This window comes from Rhinolophus sinicus, chromosome 14 (assembly GCF_057876585.1).
Source record: "Rhinolophus sinicus isolate RSI-liver-muscle chromosome 14, RSI-T2T, whole genome shotgun sequence".
Taxonomy (NCBI): domain Eukaryota; kingdom Metazoa; phylum Chordata; class Mammalia; order Chiroptera; family Rhinolophidae; genus Rhinolophus; species Rhinolophus sinicus.
Window position 1 is genome coordinate 169,033,754 of NC_142514.1, and position 19,935 is coordinate 169,053,688.

A 19,935-nucleotide genomic window follows, 5' to 3' on the forward strand; every position below is an offset into this window, starting at 1 on the left:
TGAAAAATTATGGACTTTTCCAATGCTTAACTAGTTTTCCGTTTTCTGATCCTGGCACTGGATGTTTCTGGATATGTTGCTGATTAAGAACTAGCCAAATACTGTGAGTCTCACTTGGTTTGTCATTTACTTCTAAATGTATCAGTTTTCTAGTCACTGTTGATTTTCATAGGTAAATGGCTCTTTCATCACAGAGCACATTTGCATATCTTTCAAATCTCATCACCCTAAAGTAATCATCACTTGATCATAAAATACCTTTCCAAGAACTGAATGACATTGAATAGTTTGTGATACAAAATGTATGGGAAATAAGCAGAGGTATGCTGTGTGTCTAAAAGAATTTTTGAAGGGAATATTTTGGCTTTCAATAGATTGCTCTACAATTTTTTATTTTAAAGAAGAATTTGTAGCTTCTGGCTGATATAATTTAAATATTCTATAGCTACATGTCTTTGTTTATGCACCATTTTATTTGCATGCATAATACCACTTTCCAAAAACACTTCCAAATATGATAAAAAGCACCCTAACACAATGTAATTTCCAGGCTAGGGTTTCCTTTTATTTTACATTATATCCTGCCATCCAAGGTTAAATAAAAGTCTGCAATTTTAGACATATCTGGAATATGTAAGTACTTGTCTGTAAAGGAAATACTAAAATAAATATATAAATGAAAATTTTAAAAACCTCACAGATTTTTTTTAAAGAGTGCAGCAATATCCATTTGATAGTAAAATGAGAATACCTTATTTTGTGCATCATAAAAATTCATGAGTATTAAGGCGAGAACAATTCAGGTTTGACATTAGCCCTATCACTTTCAATGGCATATTGATTTTTTTTCTGGTCTATTTCCTTATGCATAGCATAAGGATTATAATAGTTATAGTTATTGTTCAGGTCTTTTAAATGTGTTGTACAGTATATGGCACAAAGAAGACACTTAGACCATGCTAGTTTGTTATCCTTCTAAATTAATGTTTAGAACAAGTGAAGAATTTTTGTTTTACTATATTAGAATTAAAAGCATAATTATATGATATCAAATTGTATAATCTACTCATTGAATAGTGATTCTCAATCTAATTATTAGTTATATTTGCCCTGCAAATTAGTCTCACATCTTCTTGATTTCTTCACGGAATGGCATTTTGTAAGACATTGTCTAAAATACTGTGTTCAAGTAAATTTTTGGAAGTACAACAGAAAGTTTGATAGATGTTCTGCCATACCTGTTTACTTTTCTTCCTGAGCACAGGGATAAGCTACATTTTCCAACCACCCCTATGTTTTTTATCTAGCAAGAGAGAATTCACAATTGCTAGCTCTGGCCCCCAAATCTCTTACATGCAATTTTCTCTGCTTTTTTTTTCCCCCCATCTTCATGTTGACAGGGATAGAGATGTCCTCATTGGTGATTTCTGAAGCCTGCAATGGAATATAGTGGAGACATATAATGGAAGAAATAAGGTGTAATAACTAGCATTGAAGATGACTCCCAATAATTTTCATGCTTTTGTGTAGTTTTTTCCCAAATTGAATCAGGACTGATCTGTGTAGCACATAAGACATTTTGGAAGTGAGGTTGTATGATTCTTTTTTTTTTTTTTTTATTAAATTTATTGGGATGAAAATTGTTAGTAAAATCACATAGATTTCAGGTGTACAATTCTGTATTACATCATCTATAAATCCCATTGTGTGTTCATCACCCAGAGTCAGTTCTCCTTCCATCACCATATATTTGATCCCCCTTACCCTCATCTCCTACCTCCCACCCCCAACCCCCTTACCCTCTGGTAACCACTAAACTATTGTCCGTGTCTATGAGTTTCTGTTTCTCATTTGTTTTTCTTGTTATTTTGTTGTTTTTGGTTTATATACCACATATCAGTGAAATCACATGGTCCGCTGCTTTTTCTGTCTGACTTATTTCGCTCAGCATTACACTCTCAAGATCCATCCATGTTGTCACAAATGTTCCTATATCATCTTTTCTTACCGCCGAATAGTATTCCATTGTGTATATATACCACAACTTCTTTATCCATTCATCTATCGAAGGACATTTTGGTTGTTTCCATGTCTTGGCCACCGTAAACAAAGCTGCAATGAACATTGGAGCACACGTGTCTTTTGTATGATTTTTAAGGAAAGGTCATCAAAAACATTGCAGCTCCCACTTCTGTTTCTTGACATCCTTCTTCTGCCATGGGGACACCCAAGCAGCCCTTGGGAGAAGCCGATGGGGAGGGAAAATGAGGTATCTGCCAGCACCTAACATACAAGCTTTCATACTTAGTCAAACTTCCAGATGACTGCATCTCCAGCAAATATCTGACCCTTATGAGAAACTCTTAGCCGGAACTGTCCAGCCAAGCTGCTCCTGAATTTCTGACCCACAGAAACTGTAGGGTACAATAAATGTATTGTTATTATTGTTGTTGTTTAAGCCATTTTAATTGATGAGTAGCTTCAACTTAGGAGTAACTTGTTATATAGCAATAGATAACATATCTAGTGACCTGATACGTAGGTTGAATGAAAGTCTCCCAATCAGGAATAGTTGCATTGGACTTAATTGAACAAAGGTGGATTTTCATTACGTAACCAACTAAAATGTGTTTCAGCACTTTGCATTAGCTTAACTAATACAGTGAGTGTCTAAGTTTCTCAACCTCTGGACTTCGGACTTACTGACGTTTTGAACTAAATAGTTCTTTGCAATGGGAAGATGTCCTACACCTTGTAGGATATTTAGCAACATTTGATTTCTGCCCTCTAGATGCCAGTGGAAAGCTGTTTCCCCAAATAGTGACATTCAAAAATGTCTCTATATATTGCCATATACTATATCCCTTGGGGTAAAAAATCACCCATGGTTGAAAATCACTGTGCTAAAGAAAGGTTAGTATTTTTTTCAATAGTAAGCTAGTGTGAACTTGGTCAAGTCACTTAAACTTGGTTTCCTCATTTATAAAATCAAACAGGATTAGACAAGTGAAATTTAATTCTGAAACTGAACAAGTCTTGTTTAAAGCACTTTTTTTTTTCATTTCTACAATATCAGTATCATAAAATCACTTAGTAATACCACACGATATATTTTTTTAATGAAAAAGTGTCCTAGCTAATGCAAGAAAGGAAACAAAAGGTATACAGATTGGGAAAATATAAATAAAACTGCCTTTGTTCATAGATGATATAATCAGCTATGTAGAAAACCTGAAAAAAAAAAGTCATTAAAAACTCCTGTAACTAATAAGCCATTACAGGGAGGTTGAAAGATACAAAATTAATATATAAAAGTCAATACATCCTGATAACAACAACGAATGAATGAATTTGAAATAAAAAATTTAATACCATTTATATTAGCACTCCCCAAAATGAAATAATACGACATATGTGTGTGTGTGTGTGTGTGTGTGTGTGTATATATATATATATATATATATATATATATATATATATATATATAACAAAAATGTGTAAGATTTTTAAGAGGAAAATTACAAAACTCTGCTGAATAAAATCAAAGAAGAATGAAGTAAATGGGGAACTATTGCATGTTCATTGATAGGAAGACTCAATATCATCAAGATGTTAGTTCCTCACATCTAGATCTATAGATTCGATGCAATTTCAATCAGAATTTCAGCAAGTTATCTTATGGAATCAAGAAACTGGTTCTAAACTTTATATGGAAAATCAAAAGACCCAGAAAAACTAAACAAAGTTTATTAAGGAGAAGAAAAAATGTTGGAGGATTGACACTACACGAATTTAAGTCTTGATATCAAGCTTCAATAATGACGACAGTGTGCTATGTTGGTGAAAGAATAGGCAAATAGATAAGTGGAGTAGAACAGAGAGCCCAGCAGTAGACTTACATAAATATAGTCAACTGATCTTTAGCAAAGCATCAAAGGCAATACCAAATGCAAAAAAAAAAAAAAAAAAGAATCTAGACACAGACCTTATTCCTTTCGTAAAAATTAACTCAAAATGGATCATAGACCTCTAAATGTAAAATGCAAAACTCTAAAACTCCTAGTAAATAACAGGAGAAAATCTAGATGACCTTAGGTTTTTTTGTTTGTTTTGTTTGTTTGTTTTTAACTTTTTTTTTTTAAGACAGTTTTTTTTTTTTTAGATTTTATTGGGGAAGGGGAACAGGACTTTATTGGGGAACAGTGTGTACCTCCAGGACTCTTCTTCAAATCAAGTTGTTGTCCTCTCAATCCCAGCCGTGGAGGGTGCCGTTCAGCTTCAAGTTGTCGTCCCCTCAGTCCTAACTGTGGCAGGCACAGCCCAGCTCCAGGTCCAGCCACTGCCGCTAGTTGAAGGGGGCGCAGCCCACCATCCCCTGCATGAGAAGAGGAGCCGAACCGGCAACCTTGTGGTTGAGAGCCCACCGGCCCATGTGGGAATCGAACCGGCAGCCTTCGGAGTTAGGAGCATGGAGCTCCAACCGCCTGAGCCACCGGACTGGCCCTAGATGACCTTAGTTTTGGCCATGACTTTTTAGATACAACACCAAAAATGCAATCCATGAAAGAAATAATTAATAAACTGGGTTTTATTAAAATTAAATTTTCTGCTGTGAAAGACACTGTCAAAGGGTGAGAAGACAAACCACAGACTGGGAGAAAACATTTGCAAAATACACTTCTGATAAAGGACTGTTATCCAAAACATTCAAAGAATTCTTAAAACTCAACAATAAGAAAGCAACAAACAACCTAATTTAAAAATGGTCCAAAGACTTTAACAGACATCTTAACGAAGAAGATACACAGATGGAAATTAAGCATATGAGAAGATGCTCCAGATCTTATGTCATCGGAGAAATGCAAGTTAAAATAAGAAGTTACCACTACATACCTTTAGAACGGCCAAAATCTGAAATACTGACATCAGGTGCTGGTGAAGATTTTTAGCAAGCCACAGGAATTCTCTTTCATTCCTGTTGGGAATGCAAAAATGCAAACTGGCACAGCCACTTTTTCTTATAAAACTAAACATACTCAACATACAATCCACAGATCTTGCTCGTTTTTATCTACCCAACAGAGTTGAACTTTCTTAGAAACTTTCTGTAAAACTTCGTTAGATACCCAAAAAATTTCCCCTTACCTGTCTGACCTCTATTCTTCATCTTTCTTCTGTTTTTGTACTTCGGAAGTGTTTTTGTTATCATCCTCACACAAATCATTATCTTGGAATCTATTTCAGGGGAATCAAAATAAGACAAGTAATAAAGAAAGAGAAAGTCTGTACTGAATCTAACTCATTCTTTCTAATCTTTGAAACACAAGCAATCGTTCGTGGTTTGACCCAGCTCAGACAGAATGTATATCCTACTTACAGATACAAATACAAAGAAACAAAGAAGGCTATATATTTTTCAAGGAAAGACAAACACTTTACCTTATATTTGTAAAAACATTAAAGCAAACATAATAGTGTGCCAGTTCCTCTTTTGCTTTCTATCTTTTCCCCTTTTCATTCTTTTTTGCTATCTACCTTCCTCACCCTGATTAGCTGATTACATGCAAGATTTGCAAAAACAATTCTCATAAAATATTTTTTTCTGATGGTTATCAGGACTCTGAGCAAGGAGCATGAAAACCAGAATGGTCCACTGCCACATGTTTGGGTTAAAGTGAAAAACAGCCGAGTCCAAACTGTAACAGTTATGCAACATCCCTTATCCTATAAAAATCCTGATCCTGCTTCATTGAGAGCTGGTTCAGGTGCTTCTTGATTTTCATCAGCTGAATAAAGCTTTTCTTCTCTGAGTTATTTAAATTCATTGATTTTAACATCTTACCTCATCCATCAAAAGAAAAAAATCTAGAAACCATGCTAATGCTACTGTAATAATGCCATCGTTTGAAAGCTACACCCTGGTTCCTTATAAAATATGACAATGACATAATGTTTATGTCACCCTTCAAACTAGAATGAGTGAATAATTCCAATTTAATTTCCCATTAATTCTATAAATAAAAACTCGTAACACTAGTTACTATAAATTTTGAAAAACTACTGACTTTCCTTTTAATAGCTTTTTCTCTTTTATTTTTTTAGCAGCTTGAAAATTAGTAGTTGTCATTCCACAACAGGGCTCATACCAATCATATTTTTCCCACTGATTCACTAATAATCACTAGTCTCCTACATTTTTCAACCAATCCAAAACATTCCAATGACATCAACCTCATGTCATTTCATAAGTCTAACTAGTTCTTAGTTCATGCTTTGCTGAGGAATCAAGAAAAAAATATTTACTAGAACAAATGTCTTTGTGCATCACACAACTGACTTACTCTTGGAAATAGGCACCCATCCATGTTCTATCTAAGAAAGAGTGGAATTAAAGAATATAAATTCCAAAGAGTCAGCAAAAAGTACATAAAAGTCCAGAATCTTGGCAAGAGAGAAGATAGGTTACAGAATACATTTTCACATAGCACAAATTAGAGAATCTTTGAGGCACTTTCTTCTGATTTCTCTAATTTTATTTTTAAAAGAATAAGAACTATGTGGGAAGTAAAGCATTGACATAGAGAATAACTTCTAAATCCCTCAGGGTACTGAAGAAAAATTAATTACAACTGTAGTTGAAGTTAAAAGAAAATCATGAAATGAATCACTATGTATGATTATGGTGCATTCTGACACATTTGTGGTTTTCTTTTAAAGCTTTCTTCTGCATCATTACTTATTTTGATATCATATTACATTTTTGTTGTAAGATGCCCCACAGAACAGCAAGGTGGTTCAGTAATGAGAGATAACAAGGCTATATCTTTGAGAGATTTTAGATTTAGGTAGTTTAATAAAAACTAATTGGATTAGAGCAATTAACTATATAAAAAATACATTTGATATAAATGATCAATTTGAAGTTTGAAATAAACCCCAACTGAAGCTTCAAATCTTGGCCTGATACTTTAACAGATAAGTAATATCAATAAACTTTCTTAAATACCTTTGGTCTTAATTTCATAGACTATAAAATGATTATTATATATCTTAATAAATTTGATGTACAGTATAGTCTAATGTGTGAAACAATAAATGATTCACTAAATGTGTGTCAATTTATTTAGATTGTAACATGAAATTTTTATTTACTGCCCTCAATATATTTACTGTTATTTTCTCATGACCACAAATAATATATAGTTAAGCAGTTGCATGCTAAATTAGAAAGTTAATATTGTTCAAACATGTTTATTGCCTTAAAAATGTGTTACTAATATTTAATTGGAGAGAGTAAAAGTCTTTGCTATAGTAAACATAGCATTTATTTCTATATTATTTTCAATATATGGGAAACAGTTAACTTTTGTTTGGAAATTAATTTGCAGTAGATGATTCTTAATGAATTATCATTGGAACATATTTCAAAGAACAATGCTTTTGAAAAAGGACATTAATGTGGTACCAGTGAAGCCCAGTTCCAATGCCCGGGACACTTCATGCAAAACAGATAAATTATCAGCATAAGTCTTATTCTTCGCATATTTAATTATACTCACATATGTTTAAAGTTATTCATTAGACACCATTCTTTTGTTCTTTCATGCAAGCTTTCCTTTATTTAAAAAAAATCACCTACTATATGTCAAACACTGAAAAAGTATGGTGAATAATTTATAGAACCTGCCCTATGGGGCTCAGTTTACTAGTAGAGACAATTAGGTAAACACATTATATTAGGTTGGTGCAAAAGTAATTGTAGTTTAAAAGCTTACAAATAATTGCAAAAACCGCACTTACCTTTGCACAAACCTAATACAATGTGAACAATGACATTATAGATGTGTATACAAACACTATATGAAATATGGACCCAGAACCACTGTATACCAATTCAATTGTCTCAGATCCAAATAAATTGACAATAGCAATTGCTGGTGAAATTGTGGAGCAACAGGAACCCTTGTTCATTGCCACAGGAATGTAAAATGTGACAGCCACTTTGGAAGATAATTCATCATTTTTTTACAGTGTTAAGCATGGTGTTACCATGTGATCCAGCAGTAGTGCTTCTACATGTACATCCAGCTGATCTGATAACCAATGAGCTTATAAAACCATGCACATTAATATTTACAACAGTAGCTTTATTCCTAATCTTTAAAAACTGGAAACACCTACGTTCATTCCATGAGTGAATGTATATACAAACTATGGCACATCCAAACATTAAAATATTATTAAACAGTACAAATAAAGAAGGGGAAAAATGTCTAACTTTAAAATGGAGATCCCCGACAAAATACCTCTTCCATATGATTGTGGTCAGTATCAAAAGTTCTAAGTCATGTTGACAGCTTATACTCTTGATGTAAATGACATTTCACTTCTGTAGTATTTCTACTAAAAACTAACTCACTAAATAAATAAAATCCAAATAAATAAAATAATGAGAAAATCATCAGAAAGATTGTTATTGAAAGGCATTTTACAAAATACCTGATGAGTAACTTAAAATTGTCAAAGTCATCAAAAACAAGGGAAGTCTCAGAAAGTGTCACAACAAAGAGGAGCCCGAGGAGACATGACAACTAAATGTAATATGTTCTTATATTTTTGATTACTCATTAAAACTATCTTTCTGTGGCTATATATATATATATATATATATATATATATATATATATATATATATATATATATATATATGGTAGCAATCCCATTCATTCTTATAATCAAAAGTGCACAAAATTTGTTGATTTCTGACATTAACATCCTTTTATCCAGAATATTCTAATATTATCCTTTGTGTGTTCTTTGTGGTAATTTCAACCTCAGGCACCAATTCTTTACTTCTCCTTATACGTGACCTTCTCTATTTAGTTCTTTCCATTAAAGGGATGTGGATGAATTGTAGGCCATTGAGATTTTGTTAGGGAGCAAAGGTTAGCTGACACACATGATAAGGGGGGAGGGGTGTGGTAGATGAGGGTAAACGGGGTCAAATATATGGTGATGGAAGGAGAACTGCCTCTGGGTGGTGAACACACAGTATGATATGTAGATGATGTATTACAGAATCGTACACCTGAAACCTAGGTATCTTTACTAATCATCGTCTCCCCAATAAACTTTAATTAAAAAATAATTGTATATATTATAAGTCATTCAATATAACTCACTTTCCAACTTAAAAAGGTAATATTCTTTTCAATGGTTTTAGATATGCAAAGCATTGGCAAATATAAAGGTTGTTGATTTAGAGCCTTTCTCACATGCTCCACATAAAAGCTACAGTAATTTTTAAAAGGACTCTGCATTTGGATGTGTGAAATAAATAGTCTTTAAAAAATAACTAGTAGTAGATATATCCTGTTACAATTCTGTTAGGCAGATTTAAAAATTAAGTTTACAACCAAATAATCCAAATTTTATAAAGTATTTATTTAATTTTTGGGAAATCAATGTGTATTTTCTAAATAAAATGGTATGAGGTTTCTAAATGAAATTTTATTCAAATTTCAAATCAAAACATCTTTTTTCTTTATTTACTGAGAGTGTAAACTTGACTTAGCATCTAATCACAAAGTTGTTTTATAAGATGCATCATAATTTTGCAATATACTAAAATACGTAATTTTAGAAAATTACTGATTTAAAACTTGATGGAAGAGAGTAAAATCTCATTCATTTTTTCTTATTTTAAGAAATCCTTTTATATTTAATGGTTATCCAATATTTTGTTTATATTTTAGCATATTTTTATATTAAAATGGGTAAAAACCTATTTCAGAGCATCATTCCCAAATTATTTTTGAAGTATTCTTAGATGCCATTTTATTTTATGTGTTTTTTTTTAATTATTTTCAGGTGTACAAAACAATGTACTAGTAAAACATTTATACCCCTCACAAAGTGATAGCCCTAATCTATCACCTGTCTGACATCGTATATAGATAGCTGTTACGATTCCATTGACTCTATTCTCTAGTCTGTACTAAGCGAAATAAGTCAGATGGAGAAAGACAAACACTATATGATTTCACTTATATGTGGAATCTAAAGAACAGAATAAATGAACAAGCAAAACAGAAATAGACTCAGAGATATAGGGATAAAAAAAAAACAACTGATGGTTGCTAGATGGGTAAAGGGTTTAGAAAGCACAAGTTAGTAGTCATAATATTGACAGGGAGATATGAAATACAGTTTGAGGAATATAACCATTTTATTTATTTATTTATTTTAACGTTAGCTTTTCAAAAGGGAAATTTCACTCTCCTTTGAGACACCAAGATTTTCTATGATCATAGCTTTGTATAATGCTTGGTGATCAAGGGTGTTTGTACTGCTGGATAAAAATAATGCCTGTTTTTGACTATTGTTATCATTTGAACTTTAGAAAATCTCTAATTAGCTGAGAACCTTTTCCTTTCTTCTGAAATAAAGAGACAATGCTTCATGAAACCTTTAGAGTCCTTATAGAATAAAACCATTAATAATCAATATCCACATGTTAAATCATCACTTGAAAACTAGGGATGATAAAGGTAAGAAAGAGCATAAGTAGTGGAGACATTTATGAGAATAGGAACCAAAAACGATTGATCAACATTTAAATGTGTGGCTTAAATCTATTTTATATGTATAAAGATATATACCAAGTGTACCTTTGTAAAAATAACTTCATTATTTAAATTTTTTGGAAAATTATTCTCATAGGGGTAAATGTGTTAAAAGGATAGCTAAAAACTGCTATTATGAGATACATGAAGGAGAAAGGGAAAATATTGGATGCTTTCCAACCACCATCTGCTGTCAGTTTTAGCTTCATCTATAAAACATATTTAAACAGCTAGGCAATGTGAAGGTTACATGTAACTTTTCTGTTTGCAAACAGCATTCAGGGAAGATTGAGTCGGGGATTTTTAAAGTTTTGTGAACTAAAAATGTTCAAGAAAAATAATGGAGCAATTGAAGAGAAAAATCAGGCTTTGTAACCTCTGTGTACCTCAGTTTATCTACAAAGTGGAGTGATAAAAATGACAATATTGGAGTACTGCTTGCAGGTTTATTTGAGTTAATATATGGAAAGGGCTTAGAAGAATTCTTGTCATATGTTAAGTACTATATTACCATGTGTCGTCCTATTCAGCCCTCTTCGGAATTAGTCCTCTGTAGTGTAGCTCCACTCTCTAAGGAAGGAAAACATGAGGTTCACTCTTGAGAAAAAGGCTAAAACCGTACAGTATATCCCAAAAACTCAGAGTGCTCTCTCTCTAAATGGTAAATGTGAAAAACTTAATACTATGTCTCCAGTGTAATACATATATCTACCAGGGCAATCAATGCAACCTTTAAATTATGGGAACAATTTTGTAGTCTTGCATATATCTGTATCAAATGTGACTTATTCTCCACCAAATTTAAATCTTTGCATGTTTCTATTATAGCTGTGGTTTGCTATACGTATACATATTGCCCAAACATCATCTTGCCTTTTCAGTTGTAAAGCATTTAAAATGAATTTTCTTTATTTCTAGATAATAGTTATATAATATATAATTTTATATCATGGTTACAAATTTTAGTTACATCCCAAGGATAAAAGAAGAAAAGACAAGAACAATGACTGGAAAAGTACTAGACAATTCATAACTATTCAAATTGAAGCAAAAAGACATAGACGAGATGAAATTTAGAGGAGGCACTTTTCTTATATGCATCATTATACACTAAGCAATGTTCTGGTCACCCAAAATTAACTCTCCACCTTAGCTGAACATTGGATTATTTTTAGAGTTTAAGAAAATTTGAATCTTCCTAATATCAAATAAAAATTATGAAATTTTTTTTAAATACAATTTTCCCATTTTCCTGTCAAATCTTGGGTAGTTCACCTTACTTCTTCAATCATCAGTTTACCTAGAAAATGAAAGCTGTGTATAAGTTGAAGGCTTTCTAGCTTTGGACTTCTCTGAATGTATGTAAATGATAATTTACATTCACTATTTTAAAGAGTCACGGCAAAAAATGCCAACAGTGGACATTTACCTGAATGCACCGTCTTGGCACATCTATTACTAATTTCTTAATTGGATTTCAAATATTAACAATCCCATTAATTAATAAATACATTTATGCAGGTGAAACTATATTGCAATGAAAACATGCTATACTTACTTAGTTGACTGTGCTAATATCAGAAGCACATTTGGGATTCAATCTCTTACATCACTTTAGTGGTTGCCCATGATATAGACATATATGTCTAGGCTTTGGCATGTGACCGATACATCTTTGACTCTTGACTTTGCCACTTTCTACATGTCATCTTCAGTAAGTATTTCATATCTCTGATCTTAATTGTTCCTGAAGCTGAAATGGAAATATTAGCAATCTTATTGGTTGAGAATTAAAAGGGATAAAATATTTAGTTCCGGCTCATCATAGCTCTTCAAAATACACTTACCTGTCTCCACTTGGAATAATTACATAGTATAATAGCATTTTTATACATTGGTTTTTATTTCTCCTGTGCCATGCTCATCAAGTCATTTTTTAAAAAGGTAAACAAAGAAAGCTATTCGTCAGTTGTAAGCTACTGCTCCAATGAAATATTGTATTTAAGAGGCATAATCCTATGTAGTCAACATACTTTTACCAAATACCTCCTAGATGGGACTCTACCTTTCCCTGAAGAACGGCATTGTTTTATTCATTCATTTACCTTTGTGTTACTGTGCAAAAATATGCTCAGAGTACTCAGTGCAGCTATTATTTGCTGATAGCGATGAATGCATAATATACTATTATTGGAACAAATTGAGAGCCAATAAGTATTAGAAGAAATGTCTGTTATTTTTCAGAGCAAAGAAACATTTACCCCTCGGTGGCTATCTGTATCATCATGTGGATTTCTATTTTTAAATTGATTGAGCCACAAATGAGCACTTCCCTGAGCTTTCAAAATTGCAGATTATTAGATCTGAGGTTCAGAAATAATTGCTTTCAGAGAGAGGATTTAGTTTGTCATCTGCTCAATTCCATATTTTTATGACAGCCTGTTTACTTTGGTTTAGAATCAAGATATCCTTATTACCTCCACTGTCATTGTCTGTCGCTTAACATGTGTGGCTGGGGATAAGAACGACCAAGAATGCAATAAAAAAGAAGAAAGCCTAAACATCTGAGTTTATTGACTTACTCACTTTTCATAGATGAATGAGACCAGAATGAGTTCGGAAAATATGTGCAGTGAATGGAGGACTGAGAAAACAAAGAGGAAAAAAAAAAAGGCATTTCATTAGATATTCAAAGACCATAATCTATGGAGAAAGAGTTACAGAAAAAATGATGTTTCATGGGATTTTGTGCACGAGGCAGTAGGAACACCAATGCTGGTTTGAAACCTGGAGCATAATTTCTGAGTTACTGCTCTATGGGGGTGAAGGGACATTGCATCATACGTTCTGGCTGCAATGATGGGAATCATTCCTTAAGAAGTTTGGATCACAGATGTCAAAATTGAACTTCTTGGGCTTTGATCCAACATTATTGCTCTACTCATTAGTCTCTGAGTATACATACCAGGGTCTCTGGCCTCATATATTCATGCTTGGCAACTAAGTTACATCAAATCACCAAAAGCAATTAAGAAATTGATCTAGCTATGCCACACCGTAAAGTAAAAGGATGAATTGTATGTCAAAAAAGCAAATCACTTATTGACACTGACAGATTTGTGTGGAAAGAAGGGTCACTTAGATCAACAGATACACATTCTATTTGTGGCAGGAAAGCCTACTTGGAAACAAAGTAGTAACAGAAACTTGCATTACAATAAGAAAGCTGGATCTACAAAGAGTTAGAATCAATGCTTGATATCAAGCAAGAATAAAATCAAATTATTAACATCTGAGATATTTGTTTCATTAATGATATGTACCTTTCGGAGAGTCTTAGAATTAGGTGACAATATATCCCAATTTGCCCAGGAAAACCCTGCTTTGTTGAACCAGCACAACTTTTCTTTTCAAATCTTTCCCAGTTTGGACTCTTGAAAGTTTCATCCTTGTATAGTTTTGACAACAATGTAATAAATTATGACTCTATAGTTCTTTTTGTTTATAAGGATGAGGTGATGCAAGCAAGTATCTAAACTTTTGGTTTTCTTAAAATTAATGTCACAGTTACTATTAAGTATTTGAGTCAATTTGCATTGGTCTTTTTTTTCTTAAATCCATTTATCTTCTATAGAGCCCAATACTGTGATGAGATTAGAAAGACACTAAATTTTAATCTGTATCATATAAATGACCTACATTATTATTTTGTGCTTGAGGTTTACACATTCTAACATCTAACGTCCTATTTTACACATAAACATTGACTGATCAATTAGATTGTGAACATCCCTCTGTTGACCCTTTCTTCCTCCATAAAAGCTACTTCTCTTGTGAATTTTTATTCTCCATTTACATTCTTAATCTCCACTTTTCAGTGCTATTTTCTGCCTTTTTATATACAAAAATATTATTCTTCCTACGTACTTGCTGTCTTGTGGACACCTCTTACTGCATATCTCACAGATACCTATACTCAACATGCTAAAATTATACCATTTAATTTATATTAAAGATTTTCTCCATTTTTAAAAAAATAAAATGTAAATTTCACAAGCTGATTGCAGGGGCTTCCCTAAACATAGTGTGATAAAAAGAAAGGAAGGAAGGAAGGGAGGGAGGGAGGGAGGAAGGAAGGAAGGAAGGAAGGAAGGAAGGAAGGAAGGAAGGAAGGAAGGAAGGAAGGAAGGGAAGAACCCTCAAGAAACAGGAAAGGTAAAGATAAAATTAGATCAAATATCACAACATATTTCCATGAAATACTCATTTGGGGCGGCACAGAAGAGATGATATTCTGCAGAGAGAGCTCCCATGTAGGTCTGATCTCACTAGACTCAGGAGGAATTGTGAGCTGCAGACCCATAAAAACATATTTAAAAAGATTAAAGAAATAAAGACAAACCATACTGAAATTTGTTTAAGAAAACATTTTGAAAATTTAAATAAAACTTACATAGAAGTTGAAAGAGTGCACCACAACCCAAAAAAAGTAACAAAAAACAGTTAATAAGATTAGTTGCATAAAATTATCAGACATCTAATATAAAGAAATACATTTTCTGCAACAGGATAGAATAATTATATTATTTTATATAAAATGAAGGCCTTACAATACTAAATTCATATGCACCAAATTATATAAATCAATATTTATGTTAACGACTTGCTGGTTAAATCATAGATAATTTAATCAGCAGTTTGTGGATCCTTTTTCCATTTCTGTAAAACGATTTTATAATCAAATTCACGAGGTTAATATAAAAATTGAAAAACGATATCTGTAAAGTGTTCAGGTTAGTGTCTGAGTTTTCAATGACTGCAAGTTGTCTGATCATTCCCTTCTCCAGAATAGGAAAGATGCTTTTTTCTGTGTCCTTGACACAGTCATTGGCACATAGCAGGTACATAAATATATTGCCTGATGATGCTATTCTGTCACAAACACCTTGCATTACTATATGCTGGACACCAGAGGCACCTGGATGTTTGCTGTTTGAACTCCTTTAACCCATTTGATCTTATGTTATGCGGAGCTGAGTTCCTGACATCTCATACTGTGAATGAGGCAAGATTTATGTCAAGATATACAATGTCAAAACACTGTTGCTCTTTTCAATTCCAATATTACACTAGCTTTTCTGACCTGAATTTAAACAAGCCTCAGAAAAGAAAATATCTAGAGCTCAGATACTCTCAATCCTTCTGCAAATAGCTTTTGTATTTTTCAATACCTGGGGTGAAGCAAAGTGCCAATCTTTTAGAAAATTGTATGCACTTTCCCAATGCCATGAGAAAACATTTGGGTGGAGCCCACATCATAGAATGTAAAGGTAGGTGCATAAACTGACCGGGTCATTTTCCTAGTGTTTGGGGCACTAGGAAGTTAGATTTACAAACCCCACTTGTTGTAAACTATAAGGAAACATAACCAATGCAAAGGGTATTATTTGCCCAAGGAGTTTCCATCCTGGGAAGCAAAGCATATCAAAATTTCATTTACTTATCTACCTCCCTTCTGAACCTGAACCTCCTCTTTATTCCTATCTTTACAATATTAATATTGGACACTTACATTTTCTTTGTTTAATCTGCTTCAGATTGCTTTACTATAGATAATATTCCTCTCTTCAGGAAATTATTCAGTTATTCAAAGGCAGTGGTAAAACAGGAACATCATTTTACCTGCTGGACACCAGAGATACCTGAATGGTCAATAATATTTTAAATTCAGAGACATAAACTAAATATGTACATATGTGTGCACATGTGTATATGTGAGATATATATATTCTCCAAAAACTCTGCGTGTTTCTGTTGTGATATATATATATATATATATATATATATATATATATAGAGAGAGAGAGAGAGAGAGAGAGAGAGAGAGAGAGAGACATATATATTCTAAGTTATAATGTATTCTAGGTTATAATATAATGTAGATATGTATGTGTGTGTATATATATATATATATATATATATATATATATATATATAATGTCATAATATAATGTCTTGATCTTAGAATTTAACATGAACTACTGACTTTCTTTTCTATGTGACAGCTTACAATTTGTAGTATGGTGTATGTGCATATCATTGTTTTAAAATAGAAATGTGTTTGAGAAACAGTGGTGTGAGAGTCTGTAGTTAGTGCCTCTCTAATCACTGTCCATCTGGTGGTGATGCTTTGAAATATCTATTGTGATCTTTAGGGAAAGAATTTAATATCACCTCAATCATTATATATTTAAACAACTTTGGGGAAGTAATATCACTAATACTTATGGTTCTTACCTGTTTTGGAGAATGCTTCTCTTTACCTTTGGCCACACTTACCTGTGACTATGCTTCCATTTTTTATGTTAACTACTTCTAGTGTTTGTCTTTCAAAGTCTTTGGAAGGAATGAAAAATACATAACTGATAGGATACGTTGTTGTTGTGTGCATTTGCTGAGTTTCTTCTTGTCTCCTCTCCCTCTCTTTATCCCAGTCCTTCTGTGCCTCCTCCTTCTTTTCTCTCTCTCCCTCTCCCTCTCCTTCTCCTTCTTTATTTCTTTATTTGTAGGAAAATAGAGTGTAATGATTAATAGCATAGCATGAGAACCAGCCTGCCTGGGTTTGAATCTTATTTCTGTCAGTTACTGTTTGTGTAACTTTTTGCCTCAATATCATTATTTAATTTGTAAATTAAGATGTTAATAGTATTTACATCATAAGGATACTTACAGATCTGACATTACGTGGTCACTGAGTTTAAAACAGACCTGTTTAATAGCATGTGCACAGCATATATGCATCTTATTAGTCCAGTTAAAATAGACTTACTTTGTTTCTTTTATGATCTAAGTACTTTTTTCTCATTTCAGAAAGGTCTAGAATGGATGATTTAATGATAGCATATAAAAAAAATACATAAGTGTAATCAGATCACAAAGCTTCTTAATAAAAAAAATGATATAAAATAAAGATAAACAAAATGTTGTTTTGGTGATCATTCAACCCCCCTTGACAATAGATGCTATCACCTAATAATATTAGTGGGAAAAACAAAAATCTCATTATGACAAAACAATTCAAACATAAAAGGGTAGAAATTCAAACATAAAAGAACTAGAAAATATAGAGATATTTAGTTGAATTGTAGTGAAGTCTTTTCCAAACATATATGGAAAGTTCAAAGTATTTACACATTTGACTGCATCAACATAAATTATCTGTTTATAAAATTAATTGCAAGGAATAAAGGCCAAAACTGAAGAGGGGTACGGACATATACTGAAAGACCTTTTCATGTATGAAAGCTCTATTTAAAAACAAATACACTGAGGAGACATTTTTATGTATGAAAACTCTATTTTTAAAACATACACTCAAAAGGTTTTTCATGTATGAAAGCTCTATTTTTAAAGAAGTTGAAAACCCCAACAGATAAATAAACATAAATTAGTCTCTTTTAAAAGAAGATACACACACACAAAAGAAACAAATAAGCCAATAAAAGCATTCCCAGCATCAGCAATAATCAAATAAACGTCATTTAAATCCCCAAGGTATAGTAGTTCCCCTTATCCATGGGGGATACATTTTCCAAAATCCCTTGTGCATTCCTGAAATTACAGATAATCCCAAACTCTATATATACCGTGTTTTGTTTTGCTTTTTTTTTCTATTCATAGAGACCTATGATAAGGTTCAATTTATAAATTAGGCACAGTACAAGATTAACAACAATAACTAATAGTAAAATAGAACACTATATACCAATACATTCCTGTAATAAAAGTTATGTGAATGTGGTCTCTCTCTCCCAAAATATCTTATTGTACTGTACTCACCTTTTCACGTAAATGAAGCACTTTGTGTGTTCTCTTTGTCATACCTGAATTACCAGCATCACTGCTCTTGAGTTTTGGGGCCATTATTAAGTAAAATAAGGGTTACTTGAATACAAGCACTGTGATACTACGCCAGTAGATTTGATTAACTGAAAAGGCTACTAAGTGACTAATGGGCAGAGAGCATATACAGAGTGGAGATGCTAGACAAAAAAGTGATTCATGTTCCAGGCTGGAGGGAGCTGGAGGGTGTGAGATTTCATCATGCTACTCCAAACAATGCGCAATTTAAACTTATGAATTGTTTATTCCTGGAATTTTCCACTCAATATTTTTGAACTGTGGTTGACTGCTGGTAACTGGAACCATGGAAAGCAAAACTGTGGATAAGGGCAGACAGCCACAGTATTTTTTACATGTAGGTCTGACAAAGCTTTTCTCTTTTGTGCAATGCATATCTAGTTCTAGCAATAATATGGATGGGTGTATGGGTGCTTTCAGTTCCTGTTTTTAAGATTCTAAATGGGTAACAACTTTGGGAAGGTAATTTATCAACATATCAGTAAATTGAGAAGTGTACATCTTTCAACTGAACAAATCCATGAATTTATTACAAGAATCTAATTAGAGATACATAAAGTGGTGGCTGAAAGCATGTTCATCATAACATTGTTGATAATAAAGTTAAGAATAACAAATATCCAACAATACGTAAATAGTTAAATAAATAAGTCTTTCTGTGAATGTGTTAAAATAATGGTATGGGATATTATTGGCATGTGAAAAGGTCCACAAAAGGGAAAAAGTATGTTGTGAATAGGTATATATAAAATGATTCCAAGTTAGTAAAATTAAATAAACATGTGTACAGAAACTGTGTAGTAGAAACTGCATATAACATGTGATAGATATCTTGGTAATATTTATGTAGTTTCTGTTGGATTTCTCCATTCTCAATTTTTTCCGAGGATGCATATTTATTATTTTGAAATCAGAATTTTTACCAGTTTGTGTTTGTCATGTTAGGCCTGAAAGTGAGAGGTAAGTTAATAAATGGGGGACAGAAGTTGATGTGCATTCCAGGAACATTTTAATCTTAATAATGATTTTTCCACTTACTAGTATTGAGACCTTGGATGTTTACTTAAACATATCTGAACCTCAGTTATAAGATTAATCCTAAATGTTCAAATGCCTTGCACAAAATATATGTTAGTTGACTCCTCCCTTGTTTTATTTGCACACACAAAAATGATTTCTTCTGTAATATTCATCCATGGACATTGAAACTTTAAAAATATTGCCAGATCTGCAGTAATCATAATAAGCACAATGTACAATGTGTTCTAAAGCTTGTTTGTGAGAAAGTTATACATGTACTGAGTTTCATAAATTTGAAAAAGATGGTTTGTAAGTTTGCCTCTGCTTTTTGTTCTGTCTCTTACATTTCCCTCCAGCATTTATTTTTGAC

General features: G+C 32.6%; 1 long non-coding RNA gene across 4 annotated transcripts; it reads right to left on the bottom strand.

The window, feature by feature from the left end:
* Positions 1-1,811: 1,811 nt before the first annotated feature.
* Positions 1,812-18,844, bottom strand: LOC109450810 (uncharacterized). Of its 4 annotated transcripts, XR_012497568.2 has the most exons (7): positions 18,465-18,844; positions 13,212-13,269; positions 11,137-11,195; positions 5,146-5,235; positions 4,894-4,975; positions 4,211-4,375; positions 1,812-3,231 (listed from the first exon to the last, which is right to left on the bottom strand). It is a non-coding gene; the product is annotated as an uncharacterized LOC109450810 (long non-coding RNA). The 4 variants fall into 4 exon arrangements; XR_016018352.1 differs by lacking the exon at positions 11,137-11,195; XR_016018353.1 differs by lacking the exons at positions 11,137-11,195; positions 13,212-13,269; positions 18,465-18,844 and adding an exon at positions 12,184-13,194.
* Between the last annotated feature and the right edge of the window lie 1,091 nt (positions 18,845-19,935).